Source organism: Malaclemys terrapin, chromosome 11, assembly GCF_027887155.1.
Source record: "Malaclemys terrapin pileata isolate rMalTer1 chromosome 11, rMalTer1.hap1, whole genome shotgun sequence".
NCBI classification, from domain to species: domain Eukaryota; kingdom Metazoa; phylum Chordata; order Testudines; family Emydidae; genus Malaclemys; species Malaclemys terrapin.
This window is the reverse complement of record NC_071515.1, coordinates 8,558,390-8,573,604: the sequence shown is the minus strand read 5'-3', so window position 1 is coordinate 8,573,604 and position 15,215 is coordinate 8,558,390. Positions and strand designations below refer to the sequence as shown.

The window sequence follows — 15,215 nt, the reverse complement described above, 5'->3', positions numbered from 1 at the left end:
TACAATATGATGGGGGCTAATTTAGCTACAACTAATCAGGAAAAAGATCTTGGAGTCATCGTGGATAGTTCTCTGAAGACGTCCACGCAGTGTGCAGTGGCAGTCAAAAAAGCAAACAGGATGCTAGAAATCATTAAAAAGGGGATAGAGAATAAGATGGAGAATATCTTATAGCCTTTGTATAAATCCATGGTACGCCCACATCTTGAATACTGTGTACAGATGTGGTCTCCTCATCTCAAAAAAGATATACTGGCATTAGAAAAGGTTCAGAGAAGGGCAACTAAAATGATTAGGGGTTTGGAATGGGTCCCATATGAGGAGAGATTAAAGAGGCTAGGATTTTTCAGCTTGGAAAACAGGAGACTAAGGGGGGATATGATAGAGGTCTATAAAATCATGAGTGGCGTGAAGAAAGTGAAAAAGGAAAAGTTATTTACTTGTTCCCATAATATAAGAACTAGGGGCCACCAAATGAAATTAATGGGCAGCAGGTTTAAAACAAATAAAAGGAAGTTCTTCACACAGCGCACAGTCAACTTGTGGAACTCCTTGCCTGAGGAGTTGTGACAACTAGGACTATAACAGGGTTTAAAAGAGAACTGGATAAATTCATGGAGGTTAAATCCATTAATGGCTATTAGCCAGGATGGGTAAGGAATGGTGTCCCTAGCCTCTGTTTGTCAGAGGGTGGTGATGGACGGCAGGAGAGAGATCACTTGATTGTTACCTGTTAGGTTCACTCCCTCTGGGGCACTTGGCATTGGCCACTGTCAGTAGACAGGATACTGGGCTGGATGGACCTTTGGTCTGACCCAGTATGGTCATTCTTATGTTCTTATGTTCCTAAATCCAGGTAGTCTCTAGAAATCACAGCTTTTATTCTTAAATGGCACAATTTTCAAAGACAAAACACCCCAACTCCCATTTACGCACTAAAATATTTAGCCAGGTTTTCAACAGAGCTCAGCACGTTGGGTACACAGCAGGAGCTCTTGGGTGCTGAGTTTTTTTGAGAGTCTGACTCCAAATGTGGGTGCTCGTTAGTTGAAATCTGGTCTCACCCAGAGTAATAACTTTAAAAAGCTCATCTCTGCTCTGGATCTTTTGCCACAGAAACCAAAGCTGAACGGATAGATCTGTATTTAAATACGAATCGAGCACCTATCTTACTCTTAATTGCATCGTTTTCTTTCAAGGTTTACCTTGAAACTGGCAACATACTTGCACATATTTAAAGTGACAGGAGAGTCCTGGAAAAAGATTTAGAAGGCACTTTCACTCCAAGGCTCTGAAATACTACAGGAAATCATAAAAAGGCTTAGTGCACTTTACTATATTCAAAACAAATTCTGAGACTACGAGACTGAGTCTGAAAGGGCATTGAAATCACAGTGTAAAGACACGGCTGAAACCCTGCCTAAGCTGGAACGATTGCATTCGAATTCTGAACAAACAGTTCTCCTTTCACTCGACTTACAAAACAGTTGTCTCCTGTTGTGCTATAACGTGGGAGAAATTATTACTGATGAGAGATTACATGGCAGCTCTTACCACCTTGTGGGGACTGCATATGTAAATAATAACGTGTACTGGTCTGGAATAGAGTCTTCTGATAGTTTCACAGCTCACTGCCCTTAACCTTTCCTCTGGCTTATTGTACCTCCTGGTAGAATTTCTCATTTCAGGCACTCGCTGAAAGAATCAGAACAGTTTTAAACTAGGTTTATCTGAACATTGTGCAGCAGGAGGTCAGTTAGCATTGTAGGGGTTGATTCTCCACTGAAATTCATGGGTATGCATCACTGCTTACGTTGGCCAATCCCGTGGAGCCCGATCTGGAGTCGCTAAAGTCAATGGCAACACTTCCTTGGGGTGTGCCACTCTGTATAATTCATGACCAAAAACGTAAATTGCTGCTCTTTGATATTTTGAGGAGCAGTTGCAAAAGTTCAAGGAACCTAGGCCCAAATTTTCAAAACTGGACACTACGTTTGGGGGTCCTGATTTGGGAGACACCCATAGGAGAGAATGTAGGTAGGCCCGGGTGAGCAGAAAAACCTCTGGCACAGATTACTTGCTACTGTGTGATGGCTCACCACTGTAGACCGGTGTATTGTGAGGAAAAGGGCAGAGGGAGGTTGAACATTGGCTCCCTCCACTCCCCAGGATGACCTGTTAAGCATCACACATCTCACTTGACACTCATGCAGTTGGCAGTTCGCCTGCTTCTCAGGGAAAATGTCTGATATTTTTAAGACATTGGGAGAGCTCCTCCGTAATACAATGCCCTGTACCCTAGGGGAGTATTCGGTGAGCTTCAAGCCAGAAGGCTAAGCACTCTAGTCCCAGCTTCTATGTTGATTGCTGTTAATGCATCTATCCATAATGCTTATTAAGTAAAGCCTTCTCTCTTATTTTAGAGGAGGCATTCACCTGCAGCTACAACTGAGAAGTTGCAGGTCATGTTAAGCAGCACTATGACTAGAACCCCAGCCTCTAACATGGCAGAGACAAGCCTTAGCCTCGCTTTGTCAGGTTGTTCTGAAGAAGGCATGTACCAAAGTATGTGCTTGGCTGAGTTATCTGTACCCACTCGACTACACTCTGCTTCCAGGGCCAGGAATTCTGAAACACAACATTCCAGTGTTGGCTCACCAGTTGCTGTGTAACCCACTGGCAAGCTGTATGTCGTTGTAATCCCTCTGGGGGTTGTCTGAATCCCAGCTCCTGGAGCTCCTGTCTGAGAATGTAGGGAGCCTTACCAAAAGGACTCCAATTAAGATGGCTGCCAAAGTGTCTGACTTCATTCCCAGCATGCTTAGAATCAGAGCTGGTGACAGAAGGAACTAGAAACCCCTGCTGGGGCTGATAAGGAATCTTCTTCGTGGTGTGAGCTGTCCACTGGACCAATAAGACAGGGCTGTGCAGAACCCCTTCCTACTGGGGGACAGCCTGACTACACAAAGGAGAGAGAGTTTTGCTTTGGTTTTGGTTTGGAAGCTGGGAGAGAGACAGCGTGGCATGTGGCATCCCAACTATGTGCTTACTGCCCCCAAAGGGAGTTCTCTCAGACTCTAGCTCCAGCATTGCAGTGACCAGTAGCCAGAGAAGGAGAGAGCCCACCTAGCACTGGCTACCAAGAGCCAGCCAACACCCCAGGAAGATTCCAGACCAGGAAACCCAAGAGTCTGGCTGGAGTCAGAAGAGTACTCCAGCCTGAAGAGAAAATAAGGTAGCTTTTCGTTAAGTCAGTTGATGCCACACTGCTGCAACACTCTGTCTCAGGACATGCCACCTCAACAGTGCCATCCACCTCAGGAAGGCAGCTGGGGTAGGAGGAGTTTGAGCACGTTAAGAGGTGGGAATTAACTCATTTATAGATATTGGTTAAATATTAATTAACTGTAGCCCGTTACTTCCCCAGATCCTATGTTCTTGTTCCCAGTAAAGTCACTCTCTCTGTTGTCCTGTTATTTTATTCCTTTGCTGGGGTTCATTTTGTTTAATTTATTGTCCCCTGTGTACTGGGCTTTACACTCCTTGCCAGCTTGTAGTATTCTCATTGATTTCTCAAGGCCACAACCCCTGAGTAGCTGGCACAGGGGGAAGATGCTTTGTGCGGAGGCACCAGGTGCCAAGTAAAAAGTACTCAGGACCTGCTGTATGCAAGGAGAGAGGAGAGGCACTCCAAAGACTGGTGATTGCAGGCATCTGGGAGAGAAAAGGGAAAAGGCTAAACCAACACCTTGGGGGAAGGGCTGCATTATTTCCCTCTATGGGCTGTCTCACAGAATAGATAACATCCCATTTATGCCGCTGGTTGCTACTGTACTATTCGTAGGACTGGGGTCGAGTGTGTGCCGGGTTGCTACTGTAGCTGAGGTGGAAGAGGTCTCTCGTGGACTCTGGAGGCAGTGGGTTCAGAGCCTGCTGATGAGTTCCAGGGGTGACAGAGCATATGCCTGTGATTCCCTCTTAAGTAAGTATGTGGTTACAATGACCATCTGAAAGAACAGGAATTCAAGCTTTCTATGTTTTTTTAATCAAAACTGCAATGTAATTTAAAGAATGAGCTGAGATTTCAAGTCAACCGCCAGGCTTCTTACCTGAGATCTGGGTGCAATGTTTCTGCTCAGCAGTGAGTGATACCGCACCTACATTCCCCCGCTCTGCTTGCTGATTTAAGACTAAATTAAGCCTTTATGTCCAGCCCTGAGCAAGGGCCAGTATGTAGCTGCACAGCAGAATACACCTTAATTTTCTCCTTTTTGTTGGGTTTTCATTTCAATGAGCTTTCAGTTCATCCAAGGCTTCAAGTTAATGGGAGTTTTACCCTTAGGACCGGATCATGCAACTGGCTGCCTGCAGGGGCGCCTCTTCACCTGCATGCAGTCCTGTTGAAATCAGTGCAGCTCAACCTGTCCCCAGTTTCTGGATGAGGGCTTTAGATTGTAAGCTGTTCAGACCAGACGCTTCATCTTCCCTGTGCCTTTGAAGTGCTTAGTACGTTATTGGTGCTATAGAAATAATGCTAACCATTTGCTATAAACAACAAATTGACTATTTCTATTCATGGTCAAATATTAGTGGGGATTGATTTTGTTTTCCAGAAATGTCACTTGAGTGGTCCCAGCAGAGCAAGGGCTAGACATTGATAAGTGTCTCTGAGCAATTGAGAGCACTCCCTTCCTACCTCCTTCATGCTGTCAAAACTCAGGCTCGGAGGGGGTTAGGAGATTTTGCTTTTGAGAGAAAGTCTGTTAGGTTTTATTTTTATTTTTATTTTATTTTTTTTGGTTTGGAGCTGAGAACTTGAGTCTGAAAACTCTTTTTTCCCTTTGGAAAATCAGGCTTTGGTTGGCCTTTGCCTGAATAAGGTTTGAGAAAAAACTCAGTAAATCTTTGTTGAAAGGCGGCTTTTGAATAAAGGTTACTTTGCAGTTTTGTAGGCTCGCAGCTCATTACAGTGTGTGTTGAATGTTTTCTGTAGTCTTGCATTTGTGTGTGACCAGTTTGGCTATAATATTTAGACAGTCCCTGAATGTGTGTGTGTGGTGGCTTGAAGAACTTACTATTGTGAAAAAGGATGGTCGTGTGGCTTAGCCCTAATGCAGTGCATTATGGGATGTGGATTTTACTCCATGTTTTACTATGCTTTCACTGATTTCAATGGGAATTAGGTGCCTAAATGCTTTCAAGGATCTAGGTCTCAATCTCTCTCTCTGCCCTGTTTTCTATTACACAGGTGTGTTTGTGATTGGAGCAGGGACTGTGGCAGTGAGCACCATAAACAAACTATAAATAAAAATGAACACAAAATATGTGAGTGGTTAGTTATAGCGCATTAGGACAAAGCTGTATTGTTGGTTCATTATTTCACCTTGACTGTTGCTTCTGCTTACTTTGTATTTGCTTACTTGTATTTAATTGATACATGGTGCTGACTGAATAGCTACAATTCATAATGAACAATTTCTTAGACAAATGTAGCCCTTTTTCTCTGTTAATCAAAATAACTGACTTTTTCTCTGTTAATCAAAATAACTGACTTTTCAAATGTATTTGCTATTCAGAGTTGTTTTACGAGAACAAATTTCAGTTCACAAACTGTTTGATATTCACGACTCAATATTGGGGATCTGTGATTGGTGACTTAAATCACATGGCATTCTTCTGTTTTCTCACTGGATAACCAAACCATTAGTTTCAGGCAGAAAAAGGTCTTTATAATTTTGTTTAATCATTATATTGATTTAGTTTCATGATTAAATCAATATTGGCTATGGGCCCCAAATTTGCTTTCTATGAACATTCACGTGAATAAACCTTTGCTTGACCAAAAAATCATGAAAAGTCCATACTGATGGGTGTTTGTGAGTATTTATTTTCACTATTTGCCCAGCTCTAGTTACAATAGATTTTTAAAATTGGTATGTCCTACACAAAGAGAGAGCTTTAATCCGTCATTCGGTGTACTTGAGCACATCACTGTGAAACGAGGAGTCCAGAGCATCAGAAAAAAATAGCAAAACATGTTGATGATTTGATTTTAAAAATCTTTTCCCACTGCAGAATATAGAACCTTTCATTCCACTGGGTTCCATGAGCTATGGATTGGGCACTTGTGCCCCTTGGTAACATTAGCTAAGGTAACATTAGATGGCAGCCTTAGCAGAGACGGTAGGTTTGAGGCTTCAGTGAAGCATTTAAGCATGGGTTAATAACTACAGTGTGTGCTTAAATCTCACTGAAGTCAAGCCTGTGCTTGGGTGTTTGGCTGACTAATGGCCTGGATGTGCACAGAGAATGAATTACCCTCTTACTCCGAGCTGTGTTCCCTGTAGCTCAGTGTTGGCACTTGTGAAAATCAGGCTAACATTTTGCTTCATTGAGATTTGGACTCAATTTATCTTTGAGCATCATTAAAAGAGCAGCTGCGAAAGGAAGGGTGAGTGTTGCATGGATTGTGAGAAATCTAAGACCAGACACCCACTGTGAAAATCTACCCACTGCACTGTTGCGTGACCTATGTTAAATATATCTTATTGAATGGTACCAGAACCCAGACGGAGATGTCAATTACCTTTTGAGGCAATAAAGACTTTTAATTGTTTGGTTTGTTTTATTCCATGCAACTGGAAACATTTGGGATTACAGTTTTAAAACCTACCAAGCAAATAATGCATTTGATGCACATATGTATGTTCTCTGTCCGGTGTGTTGAAACACTTCTCTCTGAAACAAGTTTACATGGACTCATTTTATTTCTGGTTGAAATAACTGTAAACCATCAAAGAATTATTTTTCCATAGTAAAACGTCCTTTTCTATCTTTTTTGGACACGTCGTATTTGTCTGTTTCCAACACAATCTTTCTTATGAGGCTATCTTTTCTCTCTTTGCAAAGATGAATTGATACTGCGATCACTGAGTACTGAGACTCAGACGTTGTCTTTGTTAGAGACCCTCCATTTAATCAATCTAAAATAATTTTTCTCAGGCATCTGTGTTGTCTCTGAATATTTCAATCCCGATGTTCTCAAATAGGCACGATCAACTGGGGGTGTTAGTCTAGCACCGAGAGGGCATAAGAGCAAACAGTCAATTTTGATGATTAATCCCTTTTTTCAAATCCAAGGTAAGTGTTTCTTAAAGGCGTGCCTATTAAGAATGATTTCTTCTTATGGCCTGGAATTTGGAACCTCTGCTTCATAATCTGTAGCACCAACAGGTTTGACAGAAAACCTCTGAATGATGCTAAAAGGAAGGTCAGTCTCTGGTAAAGTAGCCCTACCTATGGTCTATTGTTTATTATTTTGGTGCTAAGGTGAATTGTAAGACAGAGTGGATAAGCAATGCTGACAAGTACATCTTTCCAATCCACACAGCTTCAGTTCCACAAGGTTCTAGCTAACAGTCTTTAGCTAAATAGGAGCATTGAGAGGAAGAATGGTCCAGTGGTTAGGGCACTAATCTAGAAGTTGGAAGACCTGTAGTCAAGTCGCTGCTCTGCCACAGACTTCCTGTGGAACATTGGGCAAGTCATTTAGCCTTCCTGTGCCTCAGTTTCCTATCTATAAAATGGGATAACAGCACTTCCGTACCTTGCAGGGAGTTGCATTCAAAGATTGTGAGGTGCTGAGATACTATAATGATGTGAGTCCTATAAGTAGATAACATGAATTGGGCTAGAAAGGTCTCTGTCCTGGGTATAGAGTATATGTGGATGGATGAATGATGATTCCACAGCCAAACTAGGTGACTTTATTGTAATTTTCTTACATACCTTTTTATTTTAAATATAGGCGTTCAGTAGAGCTGTTTGAAATTTGATGGAAAAATACCTTTTTGATCAAAGCAAAAAAAAATTTGAGAAAATATTATTTTGCTCAGAATGTTTGAATTTTTAACAAAGAAAATGGAAATGAAAAATGTTGAATATTTTAATGAAATTCAATGTGTTTTGATGGAGAAAAAACACTTTCTCTCACATTTTTATCATTTGCTGTAGAGAGAAAAAAGTCAAAAAGTGAAAGGAAGTGAGGTTTTTTTCACCCCACTGAAATTAAACAAAACTTTTCAGAGAATTTTGAAAAATTAAAACAAAAAATCATGGGAAATTCCAGACAAAACATTGAATATTCTTTGTTTTTTTGTGTGAAATATACTTTTTTTTTTTTAGCAGCCTTAACATGTAGTAGTAACAAGGACCAACATGATAGAACATGGTATGCATTCTGTTGTTCCATCTAACAACAGGGATTTATTGGAACTGCCTGTTTCCTTCACTGGGTCATACTAGACATCCCATTAAAGTTAATGGGACTACCCAGTCTTTGCAGGACTAGGACCTGCGTCTCTGTACAGTAATTTAGGATCACAATATTGCTTTTGCAAAAGCCACTAACAACTGTGAGCTGATACTGAATTGGAAAATGTGTGACAGACTTGGTGAACCAAGCCTCCCTCTGAGCAGCTTAGCTTTGGCAACATCCTGCTATCCAATGTTCATTGGCAAAACACCACTACTGCCTTAGCCTTCCCACACACACACACAGTTCATGAAGACTTCAGAGGTTTGGTAGATAATCCACTGCTTTGGCAGTTAACAGACCTAGTTTATCTACTGATATGTTTTGTGACCCAGGGCAATTCACTTCTCTCTATGTTCTGTTGTAAGCTCTTTGGGGCAGGGACTTTTGCCCACTATTTATAGCCCCTAGCTGACAGAATCCTCTAGGTACTACCATTATAGAGATCGTACATAATAAAAGAAGTGCTAATTTTTAGAGAAAGCAATTCAGAAATAGATACACGGTTAAGTGGCATTATATTTTATTTAATAAAGACTTTGACTTTAATAAAAGTTGCACCAAAGGTATGATTTAAAATCAGTTTAGTTAAACTAGTGCAAACCCCTCAGACGACACTCTAAAACTGATTCAAATTTGGCTTATATCCATTTAGCTTAAGTCAGTTAGTAACCAAATATAAGACAGGTTGAAATCAATTAAACATAGAGGTTTGCGCTGGTTTAGTTGATTCCAGGGTCAGAAGGCACCATTAGATTATAATCTAATCTGACCTGCATAACACAAGCCATAGAATTTTACCCTATTACCGCTGTAGTAAGCCCTATAACCTGTGAAACTGATTTTAGTTACTGGTGTGTCCATTTAAATGTAGACATAGTGAAAAGAACAAATAAAGAATTTAGTGTCCTTTTTGCTTAAGTGTTGGATGGTGAAATCACAAAGTAAACCAAATACCTCCAGTAGCTGCAGGACAACTTTATTTTTAGTGGCAAGAGAAGCAGTATACACAGCCACATTGCAGTCTCGTAGCTTGTTAAAAATATCTCAATAAATAAAACAAATAAGCAACATATACACTGGAACAGAAAATGAAACATTAACAAAGGGTTTAGCTGTAGCAAATCATGGAGCAATTGGAAGAGGTGATGAGTGTGTGGAGAGCAGAATCTGTAATCCAGACTTTACTTGAAACAAATCATGCAGGATTTGGGGAGGCCATGATGTTTTTTTTCTGAGCGCCTTGGTCCAGTTTTGATGTTACTGTACAAGAAATCATTTTGAGTTAAAAATATACATTAAAAAAAAAGAATACAGCAAAGGGAAGATAAAATCCAACCCGAAAGATTTCTCATAAATGTACTCCTGAATTAAGATGTTCAGAAAAAAAAAAAAAAAACCAAACACACCCACAAACAAAATCCCAATGACACTACACAATCAACATGGTTTTCTTTTCTTTTTGGGTCAGTCTCTTGGGGAGAAATGTTGCAAAATTTCAGCCCATTCCCTTCGGTGCTGTTTTTCCACTCAGTCTAAGTGCTCTGCAAGAGTTCAGAGCTAGGGAGGTCTAGAGGGGTCTTTTGGACCAGTTTACTTGAGGTTGTTAAGGTTTCAGAAGCTACAAACTTGGATACATCCCAATTCCTCTTCAGTCTCAGATACAGGACAGTCTAGAATAAAAGAGAGGAAAAAAAAACAAGTCATACTGGACATCTTCCTATGCATGTTCTCTGATAAGCCCTTTTCTCTTACAAATCAAGGCAATGATTCAGGACAACATATGCCTAAATCTATTCTTGTTCAGGCTAAAATGACACACACCCAATGTTTACTCCCCACCCCACCAGCAGTCTTTTAGGCCTCCATCCATTTTAAAAACAAGTCCACTGATTTCTATATAGGCTTAAAGTTAAGCATGTGTTACAGTGCTATCCTGAACAGAGCGGCTTTCATGAATCAAGATTCATACCTACACACGCACCCATAGAGGCATGGAAAGCCTTCTAGATGAGAGAGACTTCCTGACAGCCAGGGAGGGGAACTTTAGGATTAGTTGAGAATTATTTAGCTTAGTGAGGACACAAACAAGAGCTAACATAGTAGAAATAGATGCTGGATATAAACTTGCCATAGAATCATAGAAGATTAGGGCTAGAAGAGACTTCAGGAGGTCATCTAGTCCAATCCCCTGCTCAAAGCAGGACCAACCCAACTTAAATCATCCCAGCTAGGACTTTATCAAGCTGGCCTTAAAAACCTCTATGGATGGAGATTCCACCACCTCCTTAGGTAACCCATTCCAGTGCTTCACCACCCTTCTACTGAAATAGTGTTTCCTAATATCCAACCTAGACCTCCCCACTGCAACTTGAGACCATTGCTCCTTGTTCTGTCATCTGCCACCACTGAGAACAGCCCAGCTCGTCCTCTTTGGAACCCCCTTTCAGATAGTTGAAGGCTGCTATCAAATCCCCCCTCACTCTTCTCTTCTGCAAACTAAATAACCCTAGTTCCCTCAGCCTCTCCCTCATAAGTCATGTGCCCCAGCCCCCTAATCATTTTTGTTGCCCTCCGCTGGATTCTCTCCAATTTGTCCACCTCCTTTCTGTAGTGGGGGGGCCCAGAACTGAATGCAATACTCCAGATGTGGCCTCACCAGTGCCGAATAGAGGGGAATAATCACTTCCCTCAATCTGCTGGCAATGCTCCTACTAATGCAGCCCAATATGTCGTTAGGCTTCTTGTCAACAAGGGCACACTGTTGACTCATATCCAGCTTCTCATCCACTGTAATCCCCAGGTCCTTTTCTGCAGAAATGCCACTTAGCCAGTCGGTCCCCAGCCTGTAGCAGTGCATGCAATTTTTCTGTCCTAAATGCAGGACTCTGCACTTGTCCTTATTGAACCTCATCAGATTTCTTTTAGCTCATCCTCCAATTTGTCTAGGTCTCTGTGGACCCTATTCCTACCCTCCAGCATATCTACCTCTCCCCCAGCGTAGTGTCATCTGCGAACTTGCTGAGGGTGCAATCCATCCCATCATCCAGATCATTAATGAAGATGTTGAACAAAACCGGCTCCACAACCAACCCCTGGGACCTACCCCTGGGGCTTGATACCAGCTGCCAGCTAGACATCGAGCCGCTGATCACTACCCATTGAGCCCGATGATTTAGCCAGCTTTCTATCCACCTTATAGTCCATTCATCCAATCCATACTTTTTTAACTTGCTGGCAAGAATACTGTGGGAGACCCGTATTAAAAGCTTTGCTAAAGTCAAGATATATCACGTCCACCACTTTCCCCATATCCACAGAGCCATATCCACTATCTCATCATAGAAGACAATCAGTTTGGTCAGGCATGACTTGCCCTTGGTGAATCCATGTTGACTGTTCCTGCTCACCACCTTCTCCTCCAAGTGCTTCAAAATGGATTTCTTGAGGACCTGCTCCATGATTTTTCCAGGGGCTGAGATGAGGCTGTAGTTCCCCAGATTCTCCTTCTTCCCTTTTTTAAAGACGGGCACTATATTTGCCTTTTTCCAATCATCCAGGACCTCCTCTGATCACCATAAGTTTTCAAAGATAATGGCCTATGGCTCTGCAATCACATCACCCAACTCCCTCAGATGCATTAGATCTGGACCCATGGACTTGTGCATGTCCAGCTTTTCTAAATAGTCCTTAACCTGTTCTTTCATCACTGAGGGCTGCTCTCCTCCTCCCCATACTGTGCTGCCCAGTACAGCAGTCTGGGAGCTGACCTTGTCTGCGAAGACCAAGGCAAAAAAAACATTGAGTACTTTTCCACATCATCTGTCACTAGGTTGCCTCCCCCATTCAGTAAGGGTCCCACACTTTCCCTGACCACCTTGTTGCTAACATAGCTGTAGAAACCCTTCTTGTTACCCTTCACGTTCCTTGCTAGCTGCAGCTCCAATTGTGCTTTGGTCTTCCTGATTACACCTCTGCATGCTCGAGCAATATTTGTATACTCCTCCCTAGTCATCTGCCCAAGTTTCCCCTTCTTGTAAACTTCCTTTTTGTGTTTAAGCTCACCAAAGATTTCTCTGGTAAGCCAAGCTGGTTGCCTGCCATATTTGTTATTCTTTTTGCATATCGGGATGGTTTGTTCCTGAGCCCTCAATAAGGCTTCTTTAAAATACAGCCAGCTCTTCTGGACTCTTTTCCCCCTCATATTAGCCTCCCAGGGGATCCTGCCCATCAGGTCTCTGAGGGAATGAAAGTCTGCTTTTCTGAAGTCCAGAGTCCATATTCTGCTGCTCTCCTTCCTTTTGTCAGGATCCTGAACTCTACCATCTCATGGTCACTGCTGCCCAGGTTGCCACCCACTTCTACTTTCCCTGCCAATTCTTCCCTGTTTGTGAGCAGCAGGTCAAGAGGAGCACGGCCCCTAGTTGGTTCCTCCAGCACTTGCACCAGGAAGTTGTCCCCAACACTCTCCAAAAACTTTCTGGATTGTCTGGGCACTGCTGTATTGCTCTCCCTGCAGATGTCAGGGTGATTGAAGCCCCCCATGAGAACCAAGGCCTATGATCTGGAAACTTCTGTTAGTTGGCATCTTCAAGTCATGAACCATGGGTTTAGAAACACTAAGGCTCAGATCTACAGTTATTTAGGCTCTAACTTCCACTGAAATCAATGGAGGTTAGGTGCCTAAATACCTTGGAGGATCTGTGCCTAACTACCCAAAGTTAGGAGGACAATTCCTGCTTATATATGCTATCATGGGGGGTTAGCACTTGACTGTGAAGAAGCATCTGGCGTTGGCCAGTGTTGGAGACTACTGGACAGATGGACCTCAAGAATGGTCCAGTCTGGCAAGTCCTATGTTCTTTCACCCTCACCTTTACACCTTGCTCTAGGCTGCTGTGATGGGAAGTACAAGCCCTGTGCTGGAAAGGAAGGGGTTAATGAGGTACTTTGGGTCCAGGCACCCCACCCTGGTTGGAGGAGGCGTTCCTAAGGAGGTGCTCCTCAGGAAACCAGGCCAGCTCAGTAGTAGGTGGCCTGGGGAAGTGAATCCATCTACGCTTTTAGCTCTATGGAGGCAGCACTGCCTGGGACCTCTGCCTATTGTGACTCTGCCAGACCCACTTGAGAAAAGGGACTCAGATGGTCTGAGATTGAGCTTTGATTTATATTCTTTCATGTCTGTACTTTGCCTGTTGGGAGAAGGGGGCTGGGAAGTAGCAATTCAGGGAAGCAGCAGTACAGAAACCTTTGGTGCAGACCTTAGCCACCTGCCCCAGGGCTGTGAATTGGAACCCCGTGGAGTGGGTGGGTCTGGGCTCCATGACCAACCCCTAGGACGTGCAGAGGGCGATGAGCGTACCCTGACATATGAGAATCGAGATGGACAACAAGGCCTTGAGACTAGGGGAGTAGGGCCTTCAAGACATAGACTCAAGGGAAACTTGGAGAACTCTTGACAGATCCACAACCAGAATCCTTTGCATATCCTGAGTGGAGCAAGGCATGATATGACTCAGGTTTTTGTTTGCTTTTGGGGCAATGGGAGGGTGGAGGTGTTGAGCTTCTGGAACTAGTGTCCCTTCTGAGTGATTAGAGGCAGACTCACCCTAAGGCTCTGTCCAGACATAAGGGAGTGCCCTTTGTAAAGTGCTTTCAACAGTCACTAGTTAGAGCCCGGGCCGTGATGTGCCATGGCTGTTTACAGCATATCACTGCTGGCATCTGGATTGAAGGACCATTTAGCCAGCCCTGGGAGATCCCTCCCACCAGAGGGGTGGCAGAGGAAGCATGGCTGGAGGGGAAAGGAAGCGTGGGTGGGTTTCCCTACTACCCACTAATTGCTGACTGCTGTATCCACCTCTTGATATGCAAGAGGACCTGCCAAGCACACAGCCAGCCCAGGATCAGGGCAGCACAAAGAGCACTCTGGCACTCTGCCTCTGACCCATGCTGTGTGCTCCTCAGGCATAGCTGAGGATCTGAGCTTGGCAATGCAGTTACTTACAAGCCGGACTAGTGTTATGCTCACAGAACACTGGGGCATTTCATCAATTCCCTAAGAAAAGTGCTATGGAATTTTATCATCTGCTAAGAGAAGGACAGAGGGGATCTCAAGGCAGTGCCTGTGATAATTGCAGCACTCTTTGTAAGTACCTTACTGTGCAACAGAACCAGCTCTAGGTACAAGCTAGGGCTGTGCAAAAGATTTACACCAAAATCTGAAAACCTCCATGGCTGGGGGTGTTGACATGAATCTGAAGCTCCAAGCCCCCCTCTGGAGATTATGAACCCATGAACCCAGGTTATGAACCCTTTCTCTCTCAGAAGGAGAAAGAGGAGTGTCCATGCACCAGCAATGGAGATACAGGTGAGCAATCGTTTCCATGTTCTCTCTACAGGTACTAATGCGGAGAATGGACTAGATGACCCATCTGAGGGAAGGGAGCAGAAGGAGACTCCACCGATTGGAAGGCAAAAGATGCACTGTCCTAGGGATGGGGGTTCCACGACCACCATTCCCAAGAGGAGGGTGGTGGTGGTCGGGGACTCCCTCCTCAGGGGGACTGAGTCATCTATCTGCCGCCCCGACCGGGAAAACCGAGAGGTCTGCTGCTTGCCAGGAGCTAGGATACACGATGTGACGGAGAGACTGCCGAGACTCATCAAGCCTTCGGATCGCTACCCCTTCCTACTTCTCCACGTGGGCACCAATGATACTGCCAAGAATGACCTTGAACGGATCACTGCAGACTACGTGGCTCTGGGAAGAAGGATAAAGAAGTTTGAGGTGCAAGTGGTGTTCTCGTCCATCCTCCCTGTGCAAGGAAAAGGCCGGGGTAGAGACCGTCGAATCGTGGAAGTCAACGAATGGCTATGCAGGTGGTGTCGGAGAGAAGGC

General features: G+C 43.6%; 1 protein-coding gene across 1 annotated transcript in view; it reads right to left on the bottom strand.

Moving 5' to 3' along the window:
- Window positions 1–9,276: 9,276 nt before the first annotated feature.
- TWIST2 (twist family bHLH transcription factor 2) overlaps window positions 9,277–15,215 on the bottom strand; it is a 78,190-nt gene continuing 72,251 nt past the window's right edge. Inside the window, exon 2 of the mRNA XM_054044192.1 lies at window positions 9,277–9,987. The gene's annotated coding sequence lies outside the window, so the exon portion shown is untranslated. The remainder of the gene's footprint in view (window positions 9,988–15,215) is intronic.